This window comes from Lissotriton vulgaris, chromosome 7 (assembly GCF_964263255.1).
Source record: "Lissotriton vulgaris chromosome 7, aLisVul1.2, whole genome shotgun sequence".
Lineage (NCBI taxonomy): Eukaryota > Metazoa > Chordata > Amphibia > Caudata > Salamandridae > Lissotriton > Lissotriton vulgaris.
The window spans coordinates 1,556,371,256-1,556,382,956 of NC_141695.1; positions in this window are offsets into that span (position 1 = coordinate 1,556,371,256).

The window sequence follows — 11,701 nt, forward strand, 5'->3', positions numbered from 1 at the left end:
AGCATATCTACAGATGGAGGTACTACAGATGCTTCCAATGCCCCGAGTGGAGATGCCACAAATAATAATAATTTTTTAGTAGAAGTACAGAGGTTCAAAAGAGGAAATCGAGACACAGGAGGGAGATTTGGCAACACACAAACGATAAGACAAGGAGAGGGAGCCGTGGCAGACGCAGGAGAAGTGGTCCCAGGGATGAGAGAGAGACTCAGGTCGTGGAGGAAATAAATACAGGAACTAATGAGATTGAAGTGATCAACCTATCTTCTATTGAATTGTCTGTGAGTATGAGTAATGTGCTTAAGAAAGGACTTGGATATTGTCCTACCAAAAATATTGATTGGTATGTTACAAAAATTGATTTGTATAAGTTTGTACGTTTGTTGAAGTTGAAGAAGTTTTTTTCTCTTAGAGACAATGTCAGGGTGGATATCACGAATAAACCTAGACTCACTGATATTACTATCCAAGATTTGCATGATACAAGACTGTTGTTATCCCTTACTGAATCGGAAGATGATCCAGTGACTATGAATTCTTTATTAAGAGATCTTGAGATTAATCCTGGTGCAGCACCTGGAAGTGGGTTTAAAGATAAATCAAAATGGACACCACAGTTGTCCACTGGCAATGTTATTGATGCTTTTTATAAATCTGTCACCTTAGAGATAGACAATATGATCAAGAAAGAACGACATCACAAGAAAACCTTCCCAGACAATTTAAGAATAGAAGAAAGGGAGGCACTCCGACAATTGACCGACCACCCAGATCTAATAATACGCAGTGCTGATAAGGGTGGCAACATTGTTGTTATGAATCGTACTGATTATAATAATGAGGTTTTATCTCAACTGGGGAATAGCAAATATTATGAGAAGGTAACTGTTAATCCCTTAGAGATGGTTAAAGGTAAAATCAACACGAGACTAAAAGAGTGGTATGACAAGTGTCTATTGGACTATGACGAGTTTCTGTTTCTTAAAATCCAATCACCTAAGGCCCCATGCATGTACTGTTTACCTAAAGTACATAAGGATAGAGATAGACCACCGGGTAGACCGATAATTTCGGGCATTGGAGGGCCTACAGAAAGGTTGTCTCAATTTGTGGACTCATATCTGAGACCGTTTGTACAAAACCTACCCTCACATATTGAGGACACTAAACATGTCCTCAATATAATGAATGATGTAGTGTGGGACAATGATATGATTTTGGCTACCCTAGATGTAGTATCATTATATTCAAATATTGATCATGAAAAAGGTATCTCAGCTATAGAGAGTTTTCTGAACAACAGATCAGCTGAATATTTGGACCACACATCTATGTTACTGGAGATGACAAGAATGGTCTTGGAGAACAATTACTTTCTTTTTTAATCTACCTGGTATAAACAAAGGACTGGGACTGCGATGGGATCCAAATTTGCTCCGTCCTTCGCAAACCTCTTTATGGGGAGACTGGAGGCGGAGTGGATTTGGGGTCCCAGGGGCAGCCAATGGATAGACCACATATATTATTGGGGTAGATTCATTGACAACTGCTTGCTATTTTGGAGAGGTACTACAGAAGAATTGGAGTCTTTTTTTAATTTTCTTAATACCAATGATCTGAATATGTCATTTACAACACATTATGATAAAGAAAAATTGACTTTTCTTGATATTGAATTATTTGTTGAGGGAAACAAGTTATACAGCCTTATGTTTCGGAAAGAGACTAGCTGTAATGCACTACTACGAGCTGACAGTTGCCATCCCAAAAGCCAAATCAATTCTATCCCCTATGGGGAAATGATCAGAGCAAGAAGAAACTGCTCTAAAGACACTGACTTTGATGCAAATATTAAGGACATGATGAGATTTAAGAACAGAGGCTATGAAAACAGAACTGTTAACAAGGCTGTTAACAGAGTACAGAAACTTAAGCAAGATGTTACACTTAGGCCTAAGAATAAGAATGATACAAGGGGTAACAATCAGAAGATCAGAATGATTACGAACTTTGGTACTGGTAGTAACAAACTTTACAGTATTATGAAGAAATACTGGCATATGTTATATTCTGACAAAGATTTGAAATCTTTCTTAACGGAAAGACCGAGTATTACTTTTAGGAAGGGATTGTCTATTGCCAATATCGTAAGCCCAAGTTACCCAAAACCAATTTCTTATCCGGGTCAAAGTGACTGGTTGCGAACCCGCCCCAAAGGCTTCCACCACTGTGGAAATTGCAGTTCATGTTGGTGGGCAAAAAGAAAGGTTTTGAAATTTGAATACAATGATACAGGCACTTTTTACATTGATTCTTTTATTAACTGTGAAACCACCTTGGTAATTTATGTTATTGCCTGCCTATGTGGAAAGATTTATCCTGGGAGTACAGTTAGAAGACTTAAGGACCGGATGGTGGAACACTATCGGGCACTTAAGAATGGTGACACAAGGTACCCCATAGCCTCACCTGCTATTCAAAACAGACATGATTCTGAGAATCATAAATTTTCTTACCATGGCATTGAACAAGTGGTTGGGGATAGACGTGGAGGAGATAGATTACTGAAATTGAGAAGAAGAGAGGCACGATGGATCATGGTTCTTCGGGCTGTGGAAGATGGGCTCAACATTGATACAGAATTACAGTATTTTCTGGGAGATTAGTTACACCGCAAATTTACATGTTAATGATGTAGTTAACTGTATGTGATTTGGCTTTTCCTTTTAAAATGTGATTATTGTGTTATAATTGTTGGATAATCTTCAAGATGATACTTGGGTAATTCGAATGCCAATGCCACAACTCTCTCTCATTATGTGAAGTGGTTAAGTACACAGGAGTGATACGGGACGCTCGATGCATTGTCACCGCATGTTAATGAAATAGTTTCATGACCGTCTATTTAGTAGAATTGACAAGCATATATGAATTTGGATACGTTCCAGTAAGTCCACTAATAGTTGGCGCTTTTCCCTGCATAGATATGTTGGAGCTTACACATGCTCGTTTCTTTGATGATTAGATAAACCTATTACGTGTGGATTATTCACGGAATATAATTTATACACGTCCTTCTTTATTTATATGGATCCCCCTTTTTTTACCATTACGAATTATAAGTTTGAAGCGTACAATCGCTATATAATAATATCCTTTACCTCCTTTTTCATACATTAACTAGCTATTCTAAGATGGCGGCAAAATTTTTTGCCGCAGCACCAGCGGTTTAAGTACTTTACTGAATAGACACAGTACTTAAGTAAAATGGCGGCGATATTCGAGAGAAGACGACCGTCTTCATTTATATGGATTACTTCATTATTACAATTACGAATGACAAGCTTGAAGCGTACAATCGCTAACACGACTGTGATTTCGTGTCAGAGAACAGACTCTTTAGTAAATAATAATATCCTTAGCCTCCCCCCCTTTATATATTAACTAGCCATTCATAGATGGCGGCGAAATTACATGCCGCAGCACCAGTAGTTTAAGTACTTTACTGAAAGACACAGTACTTAAGTAAAATGGCGGCCATAGTACACGCCGATATTCGAGAGAGCCAGACACGAGATACATGGAACCTTAGAAGCGGGATACAGGTAAGGGGGTTTTACGTTTTGATATACAGAACTTATGTTATATAATTCAATAGAAGGACCTTGAATCTTTGGTTCTTCTATCTTAGACCCTGTAATGAAGATATGGAGTAGAAATCGGCATTAACGAAAACGGAAGTGAATCGTATGACACTAATGTGCTGAGATATAGGTAAGGGAAATTTAGCATTGAATGATACTTGCTAATACACTTTCAAGCAAGTAAGAGTTTAACCATATGGCTCTCTATTATAGATTCTGCAAGCAACACATCAATCGTTGTTGCAATATTTAAAAAACGCGGGGAGCAAGGAAGTGGAAAGGTAATAGAGTCTGACCTAGAGAATACAATAATAATGACCCACTGGTATGTCTGGATATCTTTTTATTAAAAGACGGATGTGTAAGAGAATTATGATGTGTCGCGATGACGGCTCGCGCTTTCTGTAATTGATGCTCTTTCAATATATGAAAGAATAGCATAAACCTAAGCATGCTTTAGTTAGACTTAGTAGTATCGGTGGGCTATCAAATGTAGTGTTTTTATAATAGAGAGAACTTTCACATGATGGCTTGTGGTGACAGAGCTAAGAGCCTCCTTATATCATTCCAGATACTGTTAATTTTCTTGTTATACATCCCCTGGAAGGAATTTGATACTGATGGAAACCCTATTGTGATTTAGGTAATACACTATCACTATTTGAATTTGGCGATATTTCAGAATGTTTTGTTGTTTTTGTATATCTGACACCGGGACTTTCACAAAATTGCTTTTATTTATAATTTGTCACTTGATTGAGGGTACGGCTGCAGTGATTGTTTTTTTAACTTGGAAGTTTGGATTTGATTTGAACATTGAACCTATGACTCTGGATTGAACCTTGATTTGAACATTGAATCTATGAATCTGGATTGAATTTTGAGATTTGGAATAAAAATACGGACCATCGCATTACAAGACCCGGGTGTCTGACTACCTATTGGATGAGACTTTGGACTCTTGCTCTTACACTTGTTATATGAGTTTTGAGAAATATCGTATTTGATGTTAATAAATACCGCAACTGATGTTATATTGCTCGGCAGGAATACTTATACAGTTTATATCTTGGACTTAGTCCAGGATAATTAAGGGAGTTAGGTAACCTCCCTTTCCAGCCTAGTAGCAATTGTTTGAGACATATTGGAACTTTACTTTTTAGCCATACTCTTAGCTGGGCGCCCCTTTTCCCTGTTACCTAACCTGTCTGTTAATTCCTTTTCTATCTCGGCATGAATGACACTGTGCTAATCCTATGCTTAAAGACTTTGAATAAAAAACAGACATTTGAGGTGAGCAGATCTAGAGTGTCTCTGGTGTTGAGAGTGCTCTAACCGGAGCTGCTTTCCACCTAAACTCGAGAACAACCAGAGTTCTCTCCTTATTTTTTGCACATATATATATATATATATATATATATATATATATATATATATATATTACCTACTGGCGGTCGCCAGTAGGTAGTTATAGTTAGGACCTAGTTTCCATAGGAAGTCCTCAACATTCTATTTGGAATAACTTTGGCCCTGGTTGAAGAATCTTAGCGAATTTCTCAAAGAAGATGGCTCGGTCCGCTGTGCTCCTTTCCTAAAAGTTTGGAGGGGATTGGTCAAGTGGGGGCTGAGATAAAAGGGGGGTCCCAAAACGTGTTTTCTCCATGTTATTTTCCATAGGACCTTTAGACTCGGCTACAGGTCGAACGGCTGAATGGATTTATAAGAAATTTGGCAAAACTACAGTCCGGCTCGCAGATTACGCTTTTTTTGGAATGGTGTAAATCCGTTCAGTAGTTGCTGAGGAAATTAAAGTTAAAGTCAATTATATATCTATACGCGCGGACGGGTGCGCGCACTCAAGCGGCTGCGCGCGCGAGCGGAATTTTGCTGCGTGACGTCTGTTAACGTTCGATTCGAAGGAAATCAGGAAGTGTTGACTGCCATTTTGTAATTGCGAGTAAATATATTGTTGATTTCAAAGCGTTGGAACATGGAAAGGGGAGAAGGTAGAGATTGTTTTGCTGCGTAGGTTTTCTCAGGGTGTGCAGTAAGGCCCTTAAAGGCGAAAATATATATATATATATTTTTTTTTTTTAAAGTTGCGTGGTGCGCGCACTCGGTCGCGCACACCTATTTACAAGAGTGTGAAAATGGAGATAAATCAGAAGTTTGAGTGCTTTGATATAAGGTGGCTCTGAAAAGAGCCCTTGTGTTAATTGAGTTTTTTCTGCATTTATAAGTAAGTACCGATGCAGAGCCTGATGTTGCAGAGGAAGATTCTGTTCCCCTCATCCGTGAAATGAACACCATCTCTCCTATAGATGTCTTGCATGTGGTAACGCAAGTCGTTGTGGTAAATAGAACCCATGCTATAATCTCTGAGGAATGCAGAAACAGATTTATTTACATGTCTCCTTGCTTTCTCAATTTGTGCACAATGTTGATTGGACCAATTCCATTTCTGTCTTTAGCATATATTGGAATATACCAAGGCAGTTCGAGGAAAAAGTGTCATCAATTGTTTTAGAAGCATTTCCAGACCTACCTCAGTCAATGTGCCTAGATCGTTCCCACCACAGTGCACAATTATAAGGTGTGGTTCTGGGAGATGCATAAAAGTTTTCACCAATGGGATTAATTGGTGACATCTCAATCCTCTTTGGCCAATCCACGTTATTTGCACATTTGGTAAATGAAGGTTGGAAATTCGTCTGCTTGCTGCATATTTTCCAGTCCAGTGAATATAGCTGTGTCCTAAAAGCCAAAGCTTCATTTTCAAGGCAGATGCACTCGTACTCCGATGGGTTCTGGAAGTGGAATGGCAGTTAGAAGCTGAAAGTCAGGATAAAAAAATGGATGAGGTTTGGTGTGGTTGAAAAACAAAAAATGATTGGTTGATTCTAATACGTGAAGATTGAAGACTACGTTGCATGTTAATGTTATGTAAAACTAAAAGTACTATTGGGTGTGAAAAAAAATGGCATGTAACAGAGCTGTGGATAGGCAGGTATTTCTGGAGGGAAAACAGTGTTGTTACTTTGCTGTAGAACGTTGAGATATGAACTTTTGACCTGTGCCTTCAGCCAGGTGCAGAATGAGGTGTTGCCATGGAAACAGCCAGAGATGGCAGTGGGTGATGGGTGACTTTTATGTGACATTGAAAATATTGTGAGGGAGAACCAACTGAAATGTAAATGCTTACGTTACGCGCTCCGCGCCGCGCCCCGGATTGCTTCCGGGAAGCTGCGCTTCGCGCCTCGCGCACCGGAGCACATCCGGGTGCGCTAACGCGGCGCATCATATGACGGATTACGCAACAATGCGATACGTCGTTGGGGCTCCACCGGAACTGATCGAATTGGTAGTATACAGTGTTTCTGGATGTTTCAGACTGAAGCTGGCGTCAGCATGAGAGCACCTCGTGGCTACGTCGTGGCCATTCCGCGAGCAATCATGGCAGTCGCTCCCCACCGGAAGTCTGCAGGAGTCGGGGGCCTCGGTGACTCTTGTAGAATCTTCAAGGCTGAGGGGACGCTTTTGGGAATGGGGCTCATGCCCTAGCAGTCAAGCGTCCGAGTTCCAGGGTTGCCCAGAGCCATCCTTGCAGGCCAGGCCCAAGTCTGTGGAGCCGCCCGCCATTTCCTGAGCTCCGTGGCAGCCGCCTGTCGCTGTATCGGAAGAGTGGGTGCAATTCAGCCGGATGGCGGGTGAGACGCTGTAATAGCAAGAGCAGGCGTAATTCAGCTGGCCGAGCGAGGCACTGTGCCGCAGGAGCAGGCGCAACTCAGCTGGCCGAGTGAAGCGCTGGGGTGTAGCTAAGAAACCTCCACCTGGTGAGGTGGGAGAGGCTCGTCGCGCCGCCTCTCCCTTCCAGTGCACCCCACGCTTTCTCCTGGCGCAGGTATATGTGATGGTCGGACCAGGGCACCGCAGGAAGTGTCTTCAGGTCAAACGGATTGTGGGACAAGGTCCAGAATGGAAGAGGCATCAAAAGGCAACAAGTTCCGCCTGACCCCGGGAGCCGGCCGCCTATGTCGTGGGCGATCTCAGGCCATACCAGGGGAACAAGACTTGGGGAGGGGGCAGGAGCCAAGCACACCCTCCGAGTCCGCGTTTCTTGGACCCTGAAGTATGGCACTCAACATCCAGAACTTATGACATTTGTGCAAGGCCGGGACATCGAAGCCTCTCATGGACCAAGCATATCCAGAGTCCTTCCTACAGAAGGTGGTGGGGGTGGCGGCATTAGCAAGGCATCCCCCCACACAACTTGTAGGACCCTGAAGTATGGCACTCAACATCCAGAACTTATGACATTTGTGCAAGGCAGGGAGATCGAAGCCTCTCAGGGACCAAGCATATCCAGAGTCCTTCCTACAGAAGGTGGTGGGGGTGGCGGCATTAGCAAGGCATCCCCCCACACAACTTGTCGGACATCACCTCTGGATGTACTGGGTGTTCAATTTCAGAATTGAAACTACTAAGAAGCAATTAGAAGTGTTGTTTTCATGTTGCAGCAGGCTGCCATGTAAATAGTTATTTAATTAAACGTTTTACCCTGTTACTTTGCTGGTGTGTTGTATATATTTATAATATTTGCATAGTGTTTGTCGTTATTTTGGGCGGGGTGGGCGGCGGAGCCGAGCTGTCTTGCAGCCATCATGGCGTCGAGCTCGGTTCCTCTCACTAGTTTCATGTTTTTTCTAACGATTTATATGTTATAGTTTGCTAGCACGATACAGCGGATAGTCCGCATTTTATATATATGTCCTTTTTATTAGGGGGGTCCTCCGGTGGAGTCGGACGATCTACCTCTAATAAACGGTCCGGGTTGAACCAACTACCAACAAACGGGGCAGAGATAGGCATGACGGGTTACAAAGGGGACAAAAGTGTGCACTACCTATCCTTCACTATCTGCAAAAACTAAACAGAGTATTGCGACTCTGTGCTTATTTGTGAACAGAGAATGACCCAAAGAGAACCAATTTCGAACAATCATAGGCTATTGGCAGTGGGCAGAGAGGCCATGACACAGAAAATGGCTGTTACTTACGTGCATGATGGGGCCTAAAAGGGACTAGATGGCGTGGCCACTGTTTCGCGACTTTCACTTTACTTTTAACAGTGGCTGTGGTGAACATAAATGAACGCCGCTTATGTATACCTAATTTTAGTCATTTTCCAGAAAAAAGCTTTTGATATTTGCTATTAAAAAACCAAAGAAAATCACTGAAAAAACCATAGGTTATAGACCATATATAGTTAAATATCTGAAGTCCATCTCTGCACTCGATGGAGATACAGGTCGTCGATCAGAAGATGTGCTGGCCACCTCTAATGGTAATAGCGTGGCCAGGGCTCTTGTCGTTGCCTCTGCAAATTGCACAGGGTGCACTTGTTTGACATGCCGCACCATGGTATGTATGGAAAAGGAATATTTTTTTGCTGGATTTCTTCTTGAGAGAACCAAGTCACATATCGTGCAGGTTACTTTTGGTGCATTCACTTTCTTTTGATCTTCAGGATAAGTGAAAAATTGCCAGATGAAAGATTTATTTTTTCTCATTAAAGGTAGTTGATCATTTTGGTCAGATTCGGAAGATGAATGAGATACGGTAGCCATTTCACCAAAGTCTTCCGAAAGATGTAGGACGTTGTTCTCTCTTGAGAGTAGAAAAGATAGTGAGGGAAGTGGGTGGAGTGCTGCGTGTAAATTCCAGAATTGAAACTATTAAGAACCAATTGAAAGTGTTGTTTTCATGTTACAGCAGGCTGCCATGTAAATAGTTATTTAATAAAACGTTTTACCCTGTTACTTTGCTGGTGTGTTGTATATCTGTATAATATTTGTCGTTATTTTGGGTGGGGTGGGCGGCGGAGCCGAGCTGTCTTGCAGCCATCATGGCGTCGAGCTCGGTTCCTCTCACTAGTTTCATATTTCTCATGAGGGGTTGTTCCTAATTTTTCTATTTTAGCGAGGTCAAAAAGAGATCCCATCAGTGGCCTACTGATTTTGCTCGATTCCTTTTGTTTTTTCTAACGATTTATATGTTATAGTTTGCTAGCACGATACAGCGGCTAGTCCGCATTTTATATATATGTCCTTTTTATTAGGAGTGTCCTCCGGTGGAGTCGGACGATCTACCTCTAATAAACGGTCCGGGTTGAACCAACTACCATCCTGATTTTGTATATCTTCTGAGCTTGATTTAAGCACACAATTGTTAAAGTATGAAACGTTTTATATTTCTAAAAAAAATACCAAGGTGTGTACATCCGGTAACGCACGAAAGTTTAAAAAGACATTCGGCTCCATTTACTGAAAAGTTTCATAAGAATAAAAAAGAAGTCTAGGTACAGTCTCTTTGACGTACTATGAGTTCTTTGAGGGGTGTATGAAGAAATTCAATAAGTTCAAATTGCAAAGTTTTCACAAAATATATAGGCAGGTGCGCGCATTCGGTCGCGCACGAAAGCCTGGAAATGCGATATCCATTTTATTGACAACTGTTGCCGAAAGTGCGCACACCGGGTCGCGCACGAAAGTTTAGTAAGGCTATTTTTATTTACAGACAAATTTTAATGTGTTTAAAAAAAGGCAAGGTACAGACTTTCGAATTCTGTATCGCTTTACAAGGAGTCTCTATGCAACTTGAACAGTGAAGAAAACGGCTTGTTTTCGAAAAAAATATTGCCAGAACTTTATTGACAAAAGTATAGGTTGCATACACGACATATTTCTGAATTAGCATTTTAAAAACCAATGAAATTCACAGAAAAAACCATAGGTTTTACACACGTTATAGTTAGGAAGTAGCATTTAAAAAACCTATGAAATTCACTGAAAAAACCATAGGTTTGACACATGTTATAGTTAGCTGGAAATTTTACTGATATAAAACCAATGAAATTCCACGTTATAGTTAGTTGGACTCACTATAACTTGCGCGTGCAATGCACTGCTGATGACGTCACATATTACATCACTCATGACATGGTCAGTGACATCACTCATGACATCACTGATGACACCATCCTTGTGACATAGTGACAGACCTCCTTTCACTGTAATGTAACCCTTGAAACACATATTCAAAAATAGAAACTGAAATTTAAAAAAAATGGAGATACCCATATCAGTTACAACAAGCAATTCAGTAATTCCACCATCTATATACACATCCACTCATTCACCAACAGTTCTATATAGTCACTCATACATATACTCAGTCATCAAATGAAGTGATACACCTATATATCCTGTTACACACCGACAGTCATCCAAAAGGTACTCACACACATACTCACACGTGCAAATAAACTATTAAACATCCATTTATTTGAATATAGAGTTATACACACACTTCCACCTTACTTCTATTGAAAATTACACATATTTATTCTCTTAAACAATCACTTATAGAAACACATACTTATTTAAACAGGAACTCTTACAATCTCTTACTCTCACATATACTGACTTATATACATCAATATTCACATATACTAGATTAAAACATATGTAGTTACTGATAAAGACACTAGTGAGACAGTCATTCACTCACTAACAAACACATATACACACTCATCCACCCATACAGTCCTGCACATATGCTGTCTTCAAAACACATACAAACAGAGAGTCAGTCACTCATGCATCTATGTGCTAAGTAATACCCCCACCAAACCATATAGACACTCATACTGATACTAAGAGAAACATCTAATAACCCATATACATACGCATGTAGCTACTTACCAACACATGTAGCCACTTATACACAAAGTGAAACACTAATATATATATTTAAATATTTAAACATTACTCGCTAATATTTATTTTTCAGAAAGACACATATTCACTGGATGGTGTCATCAGTGATGTCATGAGTGATGTCACTGACCATGTCATGAGTGATGTAATATGTGACGTCATCAGCAGTGCATTGCACGCGCAAGTTATAGTGAGTCCAACTAACTATAACGTGGAATTTCATTGGTTTTATATCAGTAAAATTTCCAGCTAACTATAACATGTGTCAAACCTATGGTTT